Raw genomic sequence first — 21,679 nt, 5'->3', positions numbered from 1 at the left:
CGGAGATGGATCATTCGCTTGGCACTCTGGCTGACGATTGTAGCAAATGCTTCAGCCTTATCTTTTGTACTGATGTGCTGGTCTCCCCCATCATTGAGGATGGGTTATTTGTGAAGCCTCCTCCTCCAGTGAGTTGTTTAATTGTCCATCACCATTCACGACTGGATGTGGCAGGACTGCAGAGCTTAGATCTGATCCATTGTTTGTTGGATTGCTTAGCTCTGTCTATCACTTGCTGCTTTTGCTGTTTGGCATTCAAGTAGTCCTGTGTTGTAGCTTCACCAGATTGACACTCATTTTTAGGTATATCTGGTGCTGCTGCTGGCATGCCCTCCTGCACTCTTCATTGAACCAGGGTTGATCCCCTGGCTTAATGGTAATGGTAGTATGATGGATATGCCAGGCCCTGAAGTTACAGATTGTGTTCAAGAACAATTTTGCTGCTGCTGATGGCCCACAGTGCCTCATGTTTGCTCAATATTGAGTTCCTAGATCAGTTTGAAATCCATCGCATTTAGCACAGCAGTAGTGCCACACAAGATGCAGGATATCCTCAACGGGAAGGCGGGACTTCGTCTCCAGAACGACTGTGCGGTGGTCACTCCCACCGATACTGTCATGGACAGATGCATCTGCGGCAGGCAGGTTGGTAAGGATCAGGTCAAGTATGTTTTTCCTTCTCGTTGGTTCCCTCACCACCTGCCACAGACCCAGTCTAGCAGCTATGTCCTTTAGTACTCGGCCAGTTTGGTCAGTAGTGGTGCTACCACGCTACTCTTGGTGATGGACATTGAAATCCCCACCCAGAGTATATTCGCACCCTTGTCACCCTCAATGCTTCCTCCAAGTGATGTTCAACATGGAGGAGCACTGATTCATCAGCTGAGGGAGGGCGGTACATGGTAATCAGCAGGAGTTCTCCTTGTCCATGTTTGACCTGATGCCATGAGGCTTCATGGGCTCCGGAGTTGATGTTGAGGACTCTCAGGGCAAGACCCTCCTGACTGTATACCACTGTGCCACCACCTCTGCTGGGCCTGTCCTGCTGATGGGACAGGACATACCCAGTAATGGTGATGGTGGTGTCTGGGACATTATCATTAAGGTATGATTCTGTGAGGATGACTATGTCAGGCTGTTGCTTGGCTAGTCTGTGAGACAGCTCTCCCAATTTTGGCACTAGCCCCCAGATGTTAGTCAATAGGTCTGAGTTTGCCGTTGTCGTTTCTGGTGCCTAGGTTGATGCCGGGCGGTCCTACCGGTTTCATTCCTTTTTTGTGACTTTGCAGCGGTTTGACACTACTGAGTGGCTTACTAGGCCATTTCAGAGTCAACCACTTTGAGTTGGCCAGAGCAGGTAAGGATAGCATATTTCCTTCCCTAGAGGACATTAGTGAACCAGTTTGGTTCTTACAACAATCGACAAAGGTTTCATGGTCATCAATAAACTTTTAATTCCAAATTTTTATTGAATTCAAATTCCGCCATCTGCTGTGTTAAGATTTGAACCCAGGTCCCCAGAGCATTACTCTGGGCCTCTGGATTACTAGTTCAGCAACAATGCCACTACCATCGCCATCACCATTGCTTCCTCCTGGGGATTTGTCATTCCGCAGCCCCACAATTTGCTCAATTGTCTGTCACTGAACTTCTATAGACGTATCCCTTAATCTTATTTGCCAGTTCACTTTAACTAGTTCTGCTTTCAAGCCCTCATATTTGCCCTTATTTAAGTTTAAAATACTTGTTTTGGACGCACTCATTTCTCCCTCAAAATGAATCTAAAATTCAATCATGTTATGATCGCTGCTACCTAGAGGTGCCTTCACTATGAGGTCCTCAATGAATCCTATCTCATTTCTCAATACCAGGTCTAGTAAAGCCTGTTCTCTGGCTGGTTCCAGAACGTGCTGTTCTAAGAAACTATCCTGAAAACATTCTGTGAACTCCTCATCTATACTACCTTTGCCTATCTGATTTTTCCAGTCTATATGTAGATTAAAACCCCCTTGTTTATTGCTGTACCTTTCTGGCATATTCCCATTATCTCTTTTTTTATACTCTGTCCTACTGTGTAGTTACAATTAAGGGGCTTGTACACCACTCCCACAAGTGACTTCTTGCCTTTTTCATTCCTCATCTCAACCCAAACCACTTCTACATCCTGGTTTCCTGAGCTTAGGTCATCCCTCTTGACTGCCCTAATACCGTCATTAATTAGCAGAGCTACCCCTCCACCTTTTCCTAATTTCCTGTCCTTCCTAAATGTCACATACCCTTCAATATTCAGGTCCCAATCTATGTCATCCTGTAGTCATGTCCCTGTAATGGCTATTAGACTGTACTTATAGATTTCTATTTGCGCTATCAGTTCATCTTTTTTGTTTCAAATGCTACCTGCTTTTAGATACAGAGCCTTTAGTTTTGTCCTTTTATTATTTTTGTAGGGTCTAGCCTTATCTGCTGATTTACTCTTAGATTTGTACTCCTCGTCCCTTCCTGTCACAGCCTGTTTATCATTTCTCATATTAATACCTGTCTCTCTTGCCTTGTCTCTACTCTTTGGTTTACCACATCATCCCAAATTTGATCCCTTGCCCCCACTATTCAGTTTAAAACACTTTCTACTTTCCTAGTTAGGCAGCTCACGAGGACACTAGCCCCAGCACTGTTCAGGTGTAGAGCGTCCCAATATTATAGATCCCACTTCCCCCAGTGCTGGTGCCAGTGAGCCACAAACCGTCTCCCACTTCTCCCATACCAATCTTTGAGCCACGCATTCATTTCTCTGATCTTATTAGTCCTATGCCAATTTGCATGTGGCTCAGATAATAATCCAGAAATTATTTCATTTGAGATTCTGCTTCTTAATTTGGTGCCTTGCTCAACATACTAACTATGCAGAGCCTCCTTCCTCATCCTGCCCATGTCATTGGTACCTACATGGAGAATGACCACTGGATCCTCCCCCTCCCACTCCAGCCCTGAGCAGAGAACAGTGTCAATCCCCCTCACTATACTGTCCCCTACTACCACTACATTCTTTTTGGCTCCCCCCACTTGGATGGCTTCCTGTACCACGATGCCATGGTCAGCTTGCTCATCCACCCTCCAGCCCCCACTCTCATCCAAACAAGCAGAAAAACCTCAAACCTATTGGACAATTGCAGAGGCTCATGCTCCTGCACTCCTGCCCTCTGGGTCCCCTTACCTGCCTCACTCGCAGTCACACACTCCCGCCCCTGGCCACTGACAAAATCAAAAGACCCTATCCTGAGTGGTGTGACTGCCTGCTGGTATGAAGCATCCAGATAACTGTCCACCTCCCTGATGTGTCGCAGAGTCTGCAGCTCAACCTCCAGCTCAGTGACTCTGGGCCGAAGTTCCTCAAGCCACACTTACTGCAGATGTGTTTGCCTTGGATCACACTGTTATCCAGGAGCTTCCACATGCTGCAGCCTTGACACATCACCTGTCCTGCCATCCTTAATGTGTTTTAATTAATTATCTAAATATATTAATCACTTATTTATGTTGCTTTCTTATATATTTGTTTAACTTTACAACCAAATTGTCTACTATTTTAAACCTTTGGGAAAGAATAGAACTTACCCACTTACCAGATACTCACCAAACAGATAGCTCCTTTCTCTGTAGTAAAGCAAGAACCAATTTCTATGGGGTGAGAAAGATAGAGAAGAAGCAAACACCTCCTTCCCCCAACACCCCCTCTCACCAAACTCCAAGGGCAGAATTTTGCGGGCAGTTGATCGCCGCAGCCGAAACGGGCTCCGCCGCCATTTTGAGTGGGCGGGCCAATTAAGGCCCACCCAGCAGGCCACCTGACAGGAAGTGCTATGTGCTTCCTGTGTTGGGGGGGGAGGGATTCCACATCTGTCAAAGTGCGCTCCTTCGCACATGCACGTGAAAGAGCGCACATCTCCCTGAGACTAAGTGCTGTCTCAGGGAGAGCGCTGAAAGTTTTAGAAACTTAAAAAATAGAAAAATAAAAAAATTATTAACATGTCCCCCTCATGTGACAATGTCACACGAGATGGGACATGTTAATAAATATCACATAAAGTTTATTAAAGTTTTTTAAAACAGACATGAAACCTCATCCCGCCGGTGGATGAGGTTTCATGTGTTTTCAGAAGCCCGCTGGGGCTCCTGGCCTGCCCGCCAGCCTTGAGGTTGGACGGGCAGGGCCTTCAATTGGCTTAATTATCCTATCAATGACCTCAATTGGCTAGTGAAAGGTTGGCGGGCGGACAGCTGATTTCGCTGTTGGCCCGCCTTCCTGAATATTTAAATGGGGCGGGATGATGTCAGGGGTTCCTCCCCACATCATCCTGCGTCATTTTCGTGTCGGTGAGTGGGCCCCGCCCCCAACTCGCCAAAGGAAAAATTCTGGCCCAAGTCTTCACTCAGTTAGTCAGCTGCACTCCATTTGTGCATTTGTACGAAGGCTACACTTTGCAGATAGAGGGTGATTTCCCTGACCCACTCTACCAGACACTTGGGTAACTCTAATCTGAATTATGAAAATAAGCACAGTGCAGACACCCTAAATGGAATAAAATTCTTCTGAGTACAAGCAGCTTTAACAGTTGTCATAATGCATCTTTATGTCACATGTTCTCCAATTCCAAATATAAACTTTCAATCGCAGACTCTGTCTTTTTATTTAGAAGTCAGTTTCTCGACACAGATCAGGCCATTGTGTAAATGTTGTTAAAACATGTTGAGGTAATGACAATCTAACAGAGCCCTGGCTCTGTATGTAATCGATGTGGCTCATCATCCCTTTAAAAGTTAAAGCAATTTAAGTAGAAGCGCAGACAGAAATCACTTTAGATTATTCAAAATGGGTAAATAATGTACTATAATGACACTTGAATGCTGCCTGCCAAGCATCTGAAAGCTTCAATATGATAAAAACCGAAGTTCTGCAATGGGGCAATAAATGTAAAATAATTTGTCTAATCCTTGAACAGTGTTCATAAAATCACTTTCTGTTGTGATTGTGCCAATTTTGTGAGCTGAAGGACTCAATAAACGTTTGAGTTGCTCCCAGTCAGGAACGTTTAGTCCCTTTGAGGTCAGGTTAATTGCCGCAAGTACGTTTGAGTTGAGCATGAATTTGAATCCTTGCGTTCGTAACGAACCAACATCTGTATGAAGGCCATACTTTGCAGATAGACGTTGATTTCCCTCAGCCATTCTACTGGACACTTGCTATAACTCCAATCTGAATGGAAATTTCCTACTTAACCTTGTAATCGGCACAGCTTTCGTCCACCCGTATAAGGCCAGTGATATAGAGGTAAAAGCAAAATACTGCGGATGCTGGAAATCTGAAACAAAAACAAAAATACCTGGAAAAACTCAGCAGGTCTGACAGCATCTGCGGAGAGGAACACAGTTGACTTTTCGAGTCCGTATGACCCTTCATCAGAACTAAGGAAATAGAGAAATGAGGTGAAATATAAGCTGGTAGAGGGGAGTGGGACAGGTAGAGCTGGATAGGGGGCCAGTGATAGGTAGAGGCAAAGAAGAGATTGCCAAAGATGTCATAGACAAAAGGACAAAGGGGTGTTGATGGTAGTGATATTATCTAAGGAATGTGCGAAGGGAGACATTAAGGGTAGCAAGCAGGACAAGCTAGTGGCAGATGGCAGATGGCCCTAGTGGGGGTGGGTGAGGGGAAGGGATCGAAATGGGCTAAAAGGTGGAGATAAAATAATATCACAGTGCAGAAGCAGCTATTCCCCTTAGTTGAAGGGTCAGTCACAAGGGAGCATAACCTCAAGGTGAGGGGCAGGAGGTTTAGAGGTGATGTGAGGAAAAACCTTTTCACCCAGAGGGGTGGTGACAGTCTGGAATGCACTGCCTGGGAGGGTGGTGGAGGCGGGTTGCCTCACATCCTTTAAAAAGTACCTGGATGAGCACTTGGCACGTCATAACATTCAAGGCTATGGGCCAAGTGCTGGTAAATGGGATTAGGTAGGTCAGGTGTTTCTCACCAGTCAGTGCAGACTCGATGGGCCGAAGGGCCTCTTCTGCACTGTGATTCTGTGAAGTGGTTAAATGGGGAGGATCATGATATTAGAATCATAGAGCCATAGAATGCAGCACAGGAGGGCATTTGATCCTTTGTATCTATGCTGGCTCTCTGTAAGAGTAATTTAGCTAGTCCTGCTTCCCCACTCTTTCCCCATAGCTCTGCAATTTTTTCCTTTCAGTTGCTTATCTAATTCCCTTTTGAAAGTTATGATGGATGAGCCTCTCAGACAGTGCCGTTAAGAGTCTAACCGCTCACTAAGAATTCTTCTCCATGTCGCCTTTGCTTGCTTTGCCAATCACCTTAAATTGGTGTCCTCTGGTTTCAACACTTCTGCCAAATGAGAAAAGTTTCTCTCTATCAACTCTGTCTGGACCCCTCAGAGTTTTGAACATTCAGAGAATCTCCTTTCAACTTTCTTTTGTCTAAGGAGAGCAGCCTCAGCTTCTCTAATCTATCCACATAACTGAAGACCTTTATCCCTGGAACCATTTTTATACATCTTTTCTGCACCTTCTCTAAAGCCTTCACATCTTTCCTAAAGTTTAGTGCTCAGAATTGTACACAACACTCCAGGTGAGATCTTGAGCTTTTATAAAGGTTCAGCATAGTTTTCTTGTTTATGTACTCTTTCTTCCATTTCAAAGTCCAGAATCCCATATGTCTTTTTAAACACTTTCTCAACCTTCCCTGCTACCTTTAATAATGCGTGCACATTTCCCCACAGGTGCCTCTGTTCTCGCATCCTCTTCAGAACTGTGCTTTTTATTTATTGCCATGGAGGGTTTACACAATCAGTGGCCGTGGCTTCAGCCCTAAGGTCTGGTATTCTCTCCCTCAACTTCTCTGCCTCCATACTTCCCTTTCCTCCTTTAAGATGCCCCTTAAAAAAAACACTTATTTGACCAAGTCTTTGTCTGTCTGCCCTAATGTGGCTCGATGTCAAATTTTGTTCGGTAACACCTCTGTGAACTGTTCTAGGGCATCGTATTATGTTAAAGGTGCTAAATAAATACAAGTTGTTATTGTTGTTCCACAAATAGAAGGAGATAATCAAGCAGACAGGTTCCAGGATTAATACTGGCCAGGATACTGGAAGAATTGTCTTTCCTTCTTCAGGTTGTGTCATGGAATCTTTTACATCCACCTGAACAGGCAGATAGGATTTGGCTTAACTTACCCAAAAGATGTCATCTCTGACAATGCAGCTTCCCTCGGTAATTCATTGAGGTATTGAAGAATAGTCATACGGACGCGAAGCTTTGGCCAGAATTTTCCAGCCCCTCATGCCAGTGGGATCTTCCTGTCCCCCCAAGTGAACGGGGATTTCAATGCCTCACTGACCCCACTGCGGGGGAACCTGCCACAAGGGGAGTAGGGAGGGCGGGTGCAGGGGAGGTGGGGGGAGGCTGGAAAATTTCTCCGTTAACTCTGTTTCACTCTCCACAAATGCTGCCATACCTGTTGAGTTTTTCCAGCACTTTGTTTTTATTTTGGTTCCCAGTTTCTTCAGCTGTCTTGCCTCTAAGCTCCGGAACTCCCCCCACAAACCTCTCTGGCTCTCTCTCCGCCTTTAAGACCCTCCTTAAAGCTTACCTTTCTGGCCAAGCTTCTGTTCACGCCTCCTATGAGCCCAATGTCAACTTTGCATTTCTGTGAAGCATTTTTGAACATTTTCTACATTAAAGATGCTATATAGATGTAAGTTGTTGTTGTAATTTAACAGTGATTATCCCACGATCAACAATGAACTTGACAATTAAGTACCTTCTTTAAACTAAGCTGGCTTCTACTGTAATGAAAACACATTAAATTCTGTCAGGTTTTGATGTCATACTGACTATAATTTCTCAGCACAGCTATTCTGCATTGCACCAATACAGTGCCTGAAGTTCATATAATGCTTCATTTCCTACTTTTAATAAGCTCCCAGTGCAGGTTAACTGCAGAATGGGGAGGTTAATTTTTTCTGAGACTGAGAGAAAGTTAATTCCCAGTATTTCAGTTTCAGAAAAGTGCCTATTTCGTGTAGCTGCGCTGTAAGTAATTTGTGCAGATTACCTGGACTACTCTCAATTCTGATCCATTTTGATAAAGCGCCTGCTCATTCTTGGCTTTTGAATCGCTGACTAAGCAACATTTGTACAGGCACCAGAGCGAGCCCTCAAAATTAGATGACGTCAGTCTGCATGCGCGCACCCCAATTTATCTGAAAGCAGAGATGTATATTGCCAAAGCTTTCTCTTTTAGGGGAACTGAAGGGAACAATCATTCTATGTGCCCTCGGAAAGAAAGCCTTGATTTGGACGGCAGATTGATTATAAACCAACGCACTCGTGTATTTTCATTGGGAGAAGGGTCTTTGACCTCCAAGTGTTATCTTTCTCAGAACGCCATAGTTGAGAAGATCTTGGAGCAAACTACAAAAAAGAATTTACAGCAAGATGTAAACTCCGTAGAATATGCATAACTTTGTAAAGGATATTTACCAAATTGAAGTTTTGCTAACATTTATTGTTCATTTACCTTTATAAAGAAAGCATCAAATTGCAACGTACATGAGTGAGCTCCCACATTGTAACTCAGCAATGACGTGCTTGAAACAACAAATGTTTTAAGTTAGCTCACTTCCATTGCTGTCTGCTACAAATCCATGCATTTCATTCCAGAATGCTGCAGTGGTAGTTGAAGCAATTGATTCCTTGATTTCTTTGTCGGTATTCTATGCTGGTTCTTTGGCTACCTAGCTGTGGTCTTTGTAGCTAACTCTTTTGTTACCCAGCAAAGATCCATGAATATGATCATATGTGTGTGTTTGCATGTGTTGGAAGGATTGGAAAATAAAGGATAACCGAATTTTATCTACAGCAACCGTGATGAATTGCACCTTTCCAGGTAGACCATCTCTGAGACATCGGTCGGAATCGTCCCAGATTTGCATGTGGGGTAGCAGGTGGGAGAAATGACATGCTACCCACCGGCTGCAATGGCGGCTTCTCAAGCTGTTTCGTCCCAATCCCGCCTCATTAATTATGCATTCCTGGGAAACACGCCGCATCGATGGCGGGCGGGCAGCCTCTCATTCGCCCACCATGCCATCATCTCGCTGCTTCATCACGCCAGGCACCATAGTTAAAGTGCAGCCACGTGCACACCTCTCAGTGCTACCAGCCCACGACTGCTGCACAGAAAACATGGCCCCAAAAGACAAGAATACTGCAGCCCCCCGGTTTAATGAAGCATCCCTCAAGTGCATTTCGGGCACAGTGGAGGCCCGCCGGGATGTCTTCTACCCCCGCTCTGGCCGCAGGACAGGCAGCAGCATCAGCAATCTGGCAGGGGAGGTGGTGGCAGCAGGGGTCAGCGCCAATGCCCTGCAAAAGAGGACAGCCACCCAGTGCCACAAGAGGATAAATGGTCTCATCCATTCCGCCAGGGTAACTCACTCTTCTCATCACTCTCCACTCACACACTCACAAACCATCACAAATCCACAGGGATCTCACACCTCAAGGGGCAACACCACTAACTCTTACACACACCCTCACATCTCCATCAGGCTCATATCCTCTTAAACTCACGTCCTCATCCCATCCATGGCTCCGCTCACCACACAAGCATTCCATGGAGTGCTATGTCCTGCTCACACTCTCTCCATCTGTTTCCATGCAGGAGAAGCCTGCACACATCAGCAGGGGAATGTCCCAGACTGGGGGTGGAGTGGCCCACATTAGGCCTCTCACTCACTTTGAGGAGTGTGCTGACTGATGAGGATGTGGAGCATGCCTGTGGCAATGGTGAGTTTGGCGGCGAACACCCACCTGAGGATCCTGCACTACATCCCTCTCTCAATGCAACTGTGAGTGCTCTCTCTCTCCTGCTTTTGACTCTGCTGCCATGCACTAATTATCTCTACTTTGGTTTACAGGGAGCTCTGCCAAGCCACCAACACCCTCAGCCAGCCAGTCCCTCAGCTCCATCCGCATCCTTACCTCCAGCCAAGAGGACACCTCCTCCACTGAAGAGCTGGAAATAAGCAGCCTGGAAGACCCATCACAGCGCTTACCCACGCCCTCCACCAGCGCAGAGACACACACCTCAGTGGGACCTAGATCTAGAGCAGGCTCGAGTTCACAATCTGATGGTTAATGCAAAGACACATGCCCGCAGTAGGAGGAGGCAGGTTCAGCCGAGCTCCCTGGCACTCGAAGGACTGCTGAGGAAGGGGCATCTGTGAGGTCCGAGTCAGATGATGAGCCTCTGGATTTGGCCTTCCAACTCATCCTGCAGAGTCAGCAGAAGGCGGGGGAACATCATGCAGAGCTGTTGGAAGCCCTCAAAAGAGTGGCATGCGATTTGGAGGAGTGCGTCTGCCTGCTCTCTGATGAAGTGGTGCCTATATGTGTGCGCATGGAGGTCTCCATGGTGAGGGTGGTGGATGCCATGGAGACCCTGGTCCAGCAGAACACATAGATGTGTGTAGACCTGCACTCCATCGCGGTAGCCATGGGTGAGTTCCTGCAGTGATGGCGCAAGAAGAAAATGGGGCACTTTGCTGACCCCCCAGGTGCTCCTTCCCTCAAGCAGTCAGCCCGGGGCCCTCGGGCACCCGAAGGGAGGAGGAATGTCAGCTGGACAGCCCTGGGTCATCCACTCAGGAATCTCAGAGGCTGTCTGCCTCCTCCAAGTCCCCTTTGTTTTGACCCCCTCAGCCTTATCCCCTGTCACCGTAGAGGGAGCAGCTGGCCCAAAGGTGGACAGCCAAATCAAGCCGGGACCCCCAAGGCCTGGGCTTTCCAGTGGACCTACACCAAAGATATGAGAGGCAACAGGGCCAAACATCAGGTTGTCTCCACCCCTGCTGCGGATGTCAGGGCAGCACCTAGAAATCTGAGGCGTTCAAAAGTTAAGAAATTCTGATCACAGTTGGTTGCATTTTATCCCTGTACAATCTAGAAATATATTCACATTCACTGAATAACTTGTAATAGGGCGTTTCAGCTTCATTGACAGGCTTTGAGAGTCCTCTCACTGCATTCCCCCCCCTCCAACCTCCCCCCCACCACCACCACCCCCCTCCCCCCGCCACAAGCAGCCAGCCCACGAGTGATTCTGGAGGGACAAGTTGTGTGTGGCAGGGCCTTTCAGAGCCTTGTGCAAGCGCTCTCACACACGCACGGATCCCTTCCGTACCACACTCATCTCACTGTCCTGAGCATTTTCAATGATGCTTGCTGGGATTCGCTTTCAGTTGACCTGCATCTCCGCCCACCCAATGATCACACTCTAATACATCACCTGATCTCGCCCACCACGACTCTTGTTTCGCTTTTGATTTAGACAGCATGGCAGTGTTACAGTTTTTCTTTCGCACCCCCGTCCTTTTTCCTCCCCCAGTCATTCATTTCCTTTCCCCCATCACTGTCGAACCCCCTAGCATCACTATCCACCTCCCCTCTGTGACCTACCAGCCACAACCCTTTTCCTTCGGGGATGTCCAGGTGAATGTGCACATTCCCTTCCTTCCCAAAAATCCCACCCCCATCCACATTAACCTTCCCGACCTCCTCCTCCTTCCTACCCACAGGGTTTGTGTCTACCTCCGGGTCCTCATCAACCACCCTCCCTTCTACCAACATTGTCAAACCCTCACCCTCCCACCCTACCACCTCAATCTACCCTCGGCGGCCATTCTCACCATCCCCTCATTCCACACCAACCCTCAGTTCGCCCCCCAGGAGGTAGTCATGGACTCATCAGAGCCCTCCCTTGCAAGTTCACCTGGACATCCCCACCTCGGGTCTCCTTCCCCATTGGAACTCCTTCCCTCCTGCCGTCTCCTTCACCCCTTGGAACTCCTTCCCCCCTCATGTCTCCTTCACATTGGAACTCCTTCGCCCCCCCCACCAGACTCCTTCCCCCTTGGAACTCCTTGGAACCTCTTACTTCTTCCTCCACCTTACTCCTTCCCCCTTCTCAACTTGTTCCTCCGCCCTTACTCCTCCCCTCTCCATACTCCTTCCTCCCCCCACCCGGCCTCCTTCTCCTCCCTGGACTCCCTCCCCTCCCCACACTCCTTCCCCCCTCCGATCTCCTTCCCTTACACCTTCTACCCCACCTTACACCTACCTCCTCAGTTGTCGTTTTCTCATCCATTATCCCCTCCTTCCCCCCCGTAGCCCCTCCCCCAACATTAACCCCTGACACTTTTGTTCCCCCCTCCCTACCTCACCCCCACCAACACCTTTGTTACCCCCCTCCCAACACCTTTTCCTCTCCCAGTCAATCCTCGACTTTCCTCTCCCACCCCCCGGTACATCTTCCTCTCCCAAACACAGCTGGACCTACTTCTCCACCTCCTTAAGCATCATCAGTTGTGAGCAGACCCTCAACAGTGACTTTCCACCTTCCGTGAGCTGCTTTGCAACGGAGCCATGTCCATGAGAATCCACCCAGCATGCCATGGATGTTCCTCCAAGATCCCGTTGTGCTCAGACTACAGCATCTTCTGCTCCTCGGATGTCTGCGATGCGAGCAAGGCCCTGGCGGTAAGTCCCGGCTTCTTCACATCACACTTGTCAAGCTGTGTCCTGCACCGGTGTGCAATCACGCCGATGTGGGTGGACGATCCAGCGCAGGGCGATGATTCCAGCGAGCTGATATACAGATGTACTACAATGAGGTTCCCGACATCCATTGACGGGCAGAAAAGATGATTACAAACTGGCCTTACGACGTTGTGGACGCCATGTTGTCTGCTGACGCCACCAAACACACTAGACGCCAGCAGGCATGGAAAATTCCACCCATTGGCATAACAATGCTGGCAGACATGAGAGTGGTCCATGTACTATCACACTGTGCTTTCTTAATGTCACCATTAGCACCTCCTTTAGCCAGTACAACCACAATTAACAACTCTTGTCAGCGACTGCTTCGACACCTTGCGGGACGCACCACTCTTAACCAGAGCCGCCACCTCAGGCATTCCACTCGACTTGGGCCAACTCAAGTATAGCTCCAAGAACATGAATGCAGTGCAGGAAGAAGTTTAATGATCTGACATGAGTTGTCAAGGCGAGTGAGTTCATCTTCAAATAGCATAACCTACCAACTGCATCCCTAGCCTCAATTCACTAAATCCAATCACCCTCCTACCAATAATTTACATTAATAAGTACTCAGTGCTTCCATTATTTTGGTTACCTCAACATCACATGTTTAGCACTAATGCAATAAAAGCAATATACTGCGGATGCTGGAAATCTAAAATAAAAAGAGAAATGTTAGAAAAACTCAGCAGGTCTGACAGCATCTATGGAGAGAGAAAGAGATTTTTGAGTCCAAAGGGGCTCCTCTTCTGAACTGCAGACTAACTCTATTGCAAACCTCACAATCACAACTCACAGCTCATACACATGAGCAGCTATTAAACCACGACAGTAATATCACCCAAACATATTTCAAGGCTTTCAGTGACACATTTCCTTCTTCCTTTCAAGAGAAGGTGCTTCATAACAGGAGGCAGCAGCAACAAGCTGGAGGGGGATAAGCGCACAATCACGCTTTTACCTCCAGGAGGCAGACGATGTGGCCATCATGGGAAGTGGCATCGGTGAGGCCATGGCTACTGGCAGCACTAGAGGGATTGATGATGAGGGTCTCTGCATACCAAACCCTCCTTCTCCCTCATCCCACACTCTCTTCTGATTCAGACTGTAGATGGTGTAAGCGTGGGCATCTTGCTTTGCCCTCTCCCTTCACCACAACCCAACCCTTGTCTCTTTTTCATTTCAGATACCCAAATAACCAGATTCTGCCCAGGCAGAGGAAGGATGAAGAGGACGAAGACAGTGGAGGTGAAGAGACACCGTCACATGCTCTCACACTGAACCACCAACTCAGGAATTAACGCTGTTCATGTTTCAGAGGCTTGGATAGAGGCGGGATCTGCATGTAGTGATGTAGCAAGCAAAAGTGCACTGGGCTTGTGCCTTTTCATTACCAATGCATAGTAGGAGCAATGTGTACTATCTACAAGACACACTGCAGCAACTCACAAGGCTCCTTTGCAACACCTTTCAAACCCACGACCTCTACAGCCGGAAGGATGAGGGCAGCAGGCGCTTGGGAACACCACCACCTGCAAGCTCCCCTCTGAGCCATTGACATGGAACAATATCACCACCGTTCCTTCACTGTCGCTGGGTCAAAATCTTGGAACTCACTCCCTAACAGCACTGTGGGTGTACCTACACCACGTGGACTGCAAAAGTTCAAGAAGGCAGCTCACCAGCACCTTCTCAAGGGCAATTAGGGATGGGCAATAAATACTGATCCAGCCAGCGATGCCCACATCCCATGAAAGAATTTAAGAAAAGGAGCCAGGGCAATGGTCGGGGGGGAAAGGGGAATGATACCACAGGAACCAACTCTCTGAAGGACAATGTTGCATGCAAGTTCTGCAGAAGAAGACTCTGATGAAGAGTTCAATAGAACATCCTACAGAAGAATGCTAATGGGTGTACATGACCAAGTGCTTGGCGCATTAGAAATCCAGCCAGGAAGCATGTTTTTTTTTGTTCATGGGACATGGGCATTGCTGGCGAGGCCAGCATTTATTGCCCATCCCTAATTGCCCTAGTTCAGATGGCCTTTAAGAGATGTGCTCAATGTCAAGGAGCATGGAAGAGCCCAGCACCAACTACGTGCAGGGCATTTGCGCAGATCTTGGGACCCATCCTTTCTATCATGGAGTGCAACCTCATCTCCATCACACACATGTGGAAACATGATGACAGGTGTCACAGCTTACATTGTAGCACAAATAATTTCACACAAGTGTCATGGAATCTCAGGTTGCTATTGCAAGCTCAGACTTTTGCCAACATGACACTGCCCCAAGAGGTTCAATGGAGCCGGAACTTGCTGCCCTCTCTCAGAATGACAGCAATCTTGCCCCCACCCCTGCCACTCTGCCTGCGCCCTTGCTTGTGCCTGTCAGCCAGCCCCTTTGCGAAGATGGGGTCCTGAACAATTTCCGTCGGAAGCGCACGTTGCATCTTGGGCCCATTTTGAAATCAGAGATGGATGTGCACATCATCTAAAAAATGAGTGCTACACAGCTCAACTTAACCATTTCAACTTTGACAAGACTACCACAACAACAACAACATTTTGCATTTCTTTAACGTAGTATAGCATGTTTGAGGTGATTCACAGAAGCATTCTCAGACACCAAGGCATTTAAAAAGAGATATTAGGATGGACAACCAAAAGCTTAAAGAAGAAGACAGGCATGTAGAGAGGCAAGGGAATTCCAAAGCTTAGGGCCTAGGCAGCTGGAGGCATGGTCATAATGGAGGGGCCGAGAAAATTGGGGATGTGCAAGAAGCTTGAATTTCAGGAGGGTAGATAACTTGGAAGGTGATGGGGCTGGATGAAGTTACAGAGGCAGGGAGGGTTGAGGCTTTAGAGTGATCTGAACACAAAGATGAGAGTTTTAAAATCAATTCACAGCTGGATCAGGAGTCCATGGAAGTCAGCAAACCAGGGAAAACAATCACTTCCCCATCCACCAGGACCTCACCAACATCCCTCACCTCCACATGAAGTCGCATTAGCCCTTTTGGACCCATGCACACGACCTCATGATTTCAACCTTGAAGAAGCTTGGAAAATTAAATGATCCTCATAAAAAGTTGCAAACAAAAACCTCATGAAAGACCCAACACAGGAAGTCCCTGGTTTCAACCTCCCACGAAGCTCATGGGCACCCATAAACCGTATCCGTACAAACCATGGCAGATGTGGATTCCTGATGCACAAATGGAAAATTGAAATCTCCCCTGTGTGTGACCAGAAAAGACCGTGGAATGATTCATTAATGACTTGATGCCCAACTCACAAATGTGAAGGAGGTGTTGCAATGATACACACTGCTGCTCCTGATGTAATATCAAGGCCTGACCACTTTGACATAAAATTATAGTTGTTGCTCTATACCCAGCCAGAAAGAAGAAGTGAATACAAGGATGATTAATGAGTGGGACTTTTTGCTATGGGTTAGCATACAGGCAGCAGAGCTGTGTAGCACAAATGAACAATGACAAATCAGTTACCTGATTGCAGAAAATGATGCACTGCACATGCTCAAATTTCCAAACCCAATTCTACGAGTGGAACAAAGATGGAATATTACTGCTAAAGACCTCTTTTCTCCCTCAATTAGGGAGGAACAAGCTTCTCTTTTTTTCTGGAAAGGGGGAAGACAGGGTTTATTATTTTATCCCAATAACATCATACACAATGATTAATGAACATGTTATCTGTTTTTAATAATGTCATTTGAGGGATAAATATCAGCCAGGACAAGGGGGATGCCTCCCTTTCTCTTCTTTGAATAGCACCACGGGGACTTTCACATCTGATCCAAAAGAGAACATCTCTGACAGAGCACTGAAGTGTCAGCCCTGATGCTCAAATCTCTGGAGCAGGATTCTGACTCAATGGAAGATAATGAGCTAAGGCTGTCAAATATGAATCATTACTGTAACAGCAACTTGTATGTTCTGCAAACATTCTCAAGTCACACTCTAGCATAGTAGAGTTCTCATTTACTCAAGGGTTAGCAGATTTATGCTTATTCCTCATAGCTTTAACCTGCAGTTGATTTACTTTTCAGCTTGGATTAAATTTAAGTATTTGACATCAATAATCTGTTCTTCTTCAGTTTTGGGTCCCTTTGAGTTTTTATTAACAACATTGACTGATTCCTTCCAAAGTCGATCTGTTTCTGGTAAGCTTAATTATGTCCTCAAGAACGAGTTCCATAGTTACACATAGTTTGTGACACATTTAAATAGTTCCATCTCAGTGTAAGGTGAACATATTTTTGCCATTGTCCGTTTTCTACCACCACAACTTTAGTAAGTTATTTTAGCTGCATAGGTCAAGTGGCTCCTTTCAACACATCAAGCTGATATATTTAACTAAACTCAATTAGAATATGATCAACTGATGTAATATTTTGCTGATAGTATATTAAACTAATATAGAGCTAAAAGCCTCTCTATGATTCTCCAGGCAATGACCATCTCCAAGAAGAGAGAATCTAGCCAACTCCCCTTTGCCATTCAATAGCATTACCATCACTGAATCCCCCACTACCAACACCCTGGGGGTTACCATTGACCAGAAACTGAATTGTATCCGCCATATAAATACTGTGGCTACAAGATGAAAGGTTCTCAAAACCCTTCATATCATCAACAAGGATATGACTTTTGGACTATTATGGCAGAGGACCCAACTGCTAAGTTAAGTGTAGAACCCTGCAGACAGGAGGCTAGGCCCATGAAGGCCTGGGACTGGACATGCCCGGGCTTGTTGAATGCAGTGTGGATTGGTGCCTGAAACCAGACAACGAGAGGAGACCGAATTCTTCCCTTTAAAACAATCAACACAGAGAAAGACTTCATCTTACATGAAACTGAAGCCCATCAAAATCTTGCATAAATAATCGCTACGAACTACTAAGGCAGGAAGGCAACAATCAATGTAATTATGTGAACCTATCAGTATTCCACATACACAATGACTTTCAGTTCAAGACTAGTTATGGGGACAGGAAGACAACGATAAACATTATTCGAGTCCATTAAAAACAACGAGACAACAATTACCTGAAGAAGCCCACCAAAATCAGACAAAGAACTAACCTTGATTTGGATTGAGATAAGAAATTCAAAAAACAGTATAACTGGGCCACCAGTTACAAAGGAGGAGGGTGAGCAGTTTTGGAGCAGTTGAAGGGTGAGCAGTTTTGGAGCGGTGGAAGCAGAGTTTAAGCAGGGAGAGGTAGCTGAGCCAAGTGGAGGGAGGAGATCTGGAGGTTTGCAGGCCCGCAGGCAACATCATGGCGAGGGGCATGGGGTGGCAGGCTCAACTGAAGACAACAAGGCCACAACCGCAGCCCTCCACGAAAATCGACCTCCCACAATCGCATCCTCCACCCAACTGAAGAACCTTCGCAGATTCCACAGACCAGGACCATGTGCAGGCCCCAGAGGACACAAAGAGCGTACCCCAAAACTGCAACCGGCTTACCTGGCTGGATTTCGAACTGTCAAGGAACCCTGGTTGGTGAGCATGATCCCTGACCTCTCCTAGTTCAATTTAGTTAGGTTTTGGGAGTGGGACAAGGGTAAGGGGATTAGCAGCATGATTTTCCCTCGTTATTCCGTGTGTTCCCCTTTCTTAACTAAAGTGTACTTTGTAGGTCTGTTTAATCTCAATGTAATCCTAATGTTATAAGTTCATTTGTGACTTCAATAAACCCAGTTTTGTTTTTCTTGCACCAAAACCAGTTGTCTGCTGCACTTTGTCATAACCCCCAAATAAGTCAAAGGTCTAAAACCCAGGGAGTGGGAGTGATTCGAACCGCTCAGAAGTCAGAGGTGAAACTGACACACACCACCACCTCCTACAAAGAGCAGGTCAGAAGCTGGGAATTGTGCAGAGAGTAACTCACCTCCTGACTCCCCAAAGCCTGTCCACCATCTACAAGGCACAAGTCAGGAGTGTGATAGAATACTCTCTACTTGCCTGGATGAGTGCAGCTCCCACAACACTCAAGAAGCTCGGCACCATCCAGGACAAAGCAGCTCACTTGATTGGCACCCCATCCACTACCTTAAATGTTTTCTCCCTCTACCACCGATGCACAGTGGCAGCAGTGTCTACCATCTACAAGTTGCACTGCAGCAACTCACCAAGACTCCTTCGACAGCACCTTCCAAACCTCTACCATCCAGAAGGACAAGGGCAGCAGATGCACGGAAACACCACCAACTTCAAGTTCCCTCCATGTCACACACTATTCTGACTTGGAACTATATCACCATTCCTTCACTGGAACTCCCTCCCTAACAGCATTGTGTGTGTAGCTACACCACATGAACTGCAGCGGTTCAAGAAGACAGCTCACCATCACCTCCTCAAGGACACTTAGGGATGGGCAATAAATGCTGGCCAAGCTAGCAATGGCCATGTCCCGTGAAACAAGCAAAATAAAAATGTTAAATATGTTGTGGCAATGGTAAAAGTACTATCTAACACTTGTGCTTATCCTTTCTTCAGTCTATATTGATGGCATTTAACCATCCAATGCTGACTTCATATCAAGATAATTTCCTTCATTAACTGGGTCTGGATTTGCCCTTACATTAAAGTGAAACATAATCCATTGCAGGTTTGCATTGGCATGCATTTTCTATCAAGCTTTACTGAGACACCGTTTGCATTGAGGCCACAAGATCACAGTGCAGCATTGTTAACAAACCCAATCTTTTTTTTTGTGGTATGAGGTTATTGCATTTTAAGTAAAGGAGAAAACAGATTAGTTTCTTTCGAGCAGTGCTCAATGTAACATGCAAAGAAACATCCCTTTAGGTTGGGAGCGGGTAAACACTTGTAGGGTGGTGAGCAGTGTCAGGGGTTCAGGTAGGGGTGAGCATTGCGGGGGTGGTGAGCAGTGTCGGGGTTCAGGTGGGGGGTGAGCATTGCGGGGGCGGTGAGCAGTGTCAGATGTTCAGGTGGGGTGTGAGCAGTGCGGGAGTGGTGAGCAGTGTCAGGGGTTCAGGTGGGGGTGAGCATTGCGGGGGTGGTGAGCAGTGTCAGGGGTTCAGGTGGGTGTGAGCATTGCGGGGGCGGTGAGCAGTGTCAGGTGTTCAGGTGGGGGGTGAGCAGTGCGGGGGCAGTGAGCTGTGTCAGGGGATGAGCAGTAATGGGGTTGTAGGGTGGGCGGATCCTAGAATTAAAAACAGATAACAGATACCTTTAAAATCGGTGATATTCATTGAACTGAAGGCAGACCTCAAGGGTGGGTGTCTTCAGTTCATGACCTCACTGCAATTGCGTCTCGTTACTTGGCCTCCCAACTCACCTCGTCCATGGACCCAGGTTGCAGCCGGGAAGGGAAGCTCCTAAAGCTCCAGCATAAAAAGGTAAGGCTGCAGTTTCGAGTGTGGTCAGTGGCGTGCACTCCCGCTCTAACACTGATGGGAAGATTCAGGCCATTAGTCCAGGCTTCTAGATTACTCACCTCGCCTAACCATAGCAGCATTGTATATGAAGCTTAAATTTGCTGAATATTCAGCCTTGCCTTACCTCTGACTCATATCATTTTAATACAGTTCCTATACCTGAAAGATTGCAAATTCCCTTCCAGTCAAGGACTTAGATATCAAGGGCAAGTTAGGTTCCTGGGAGCATGTGCCATGGGAGTGATATATGTCTTGATCTGTTTTCAAAATAGAATAGCCAGTGCAGTGAGTGGGTGTCTGATTCCAGAGGCCAGAGGTGTGATAGGTCTTGAGCCTCCGGCATGTTAGCCTGTGGATTGTGGTCTCCAATTGGGAGTCTAAAGAAATCCTCCAGCGGCAGCAGTGATTCACATTTCAAGTCTAATGCAATTTAATTCCCAAACTCTTACATTTTTCTTCAACAACAACTTGCAATTAAGTAACATTTTCCATGTAGCATAATATCCCAAGGTATGCCACAGGAGCATTATCAAATCAAATTTGACACTGAGCTACATCAGGCGATACTGTATTAAGGGGGTCGGCCAAAAGTTTGGTCAAACAGGCAAGGTTTTATGGAGCACCTTAAAGAAGGAAAGCGGGATTGAGAGGCACAAAATCTAAGGGAGAGAATTTGAGAGATTGTGGCCTAGGCAGCTGAAGATATAGCTGCCAATGACGGAGCAATTCAAACCTAGGTAATGCAAGAGGACAGAATTGGAGGAGTGTAGAGATCTCAGGGCTTTCAGACTGGAGGAGTGTTGTAGGTTGGCCAAGTTGTACAATAGTGATAGAGTTGATCTGCAGACCCTTCTTGGGGTAGAAACATAAAGTTTATTTCCAATATACTCAGCAGCAACTACACGTGTTCTTTCAACTCCAACTGCATCTCTACGCTGACCATTGAGGTAGCCTGCGCTACTCTCCTATTGGTTACTACAGGTCATGTGATCTTGCCTAACAAGTATTATTCTTAAAGGTACATTACACTAAATAAAACGGTAATTACTACAAGGAGGTTACAGAGACTGGGAAAGACGAAGCCATGGAAGCGTTTGTAAACAAGGATGAGAATCTTTAAATCTTCAGAATTAAACAACAGCGCAAGAGGCAATGCCATGTTCAAGTGACAAGTTAAAAATTAAAGAAGTTGCATTTTGCTCCTTACAATAGTTTTTAAAAAAAATACGTGGAGTGTAAAAACCTCACTCAGCTTGAGCTGCTGATATTATTTCATTTTGAAATCTCTGAAATTGCCTCTAATAAAGTTGCCCTATCTTTATCAGAAACCATTAATCTGCTATTTGCAGGTAGGACTGTGCCAAGAAAGGAATCAATGTCTGTACTCCTTGTAATTCAAGAAAGTTAACTAGTCTGAATAATCATTGTCCAATTTCTATAAGGCCCCTGTTTCTCAAAATACTTGAATGTTGATGGTACCATACTGATCAGCCAATGTTAGTCAGACATCATATCTTTCAGCCGATCCAAGCAGCTCTCATTGAATTTCATTGAACGTATTTACAGCAGC

Source organism: Cetorhinus maximus, chromosome 3 (genome assembly GCF_964194155.1).
Source record: "Cetorhinus maximus chromosome 3, sCetMax3.hap1.1, whole genome shotgun sequence".
In the NCBI taxonomy this organism is placed as follows: Eukaryota; Metazoa; Chordata; class Chondrichthyes; order Lamniformes; family Cetorhinidae; genus Cetorhinus; species Cetorhinus maximus.
The sequence above is the reverse complement of the archived record's forward strand: the minus strand, read 5'-3'. Positions refer to the sequence as shown.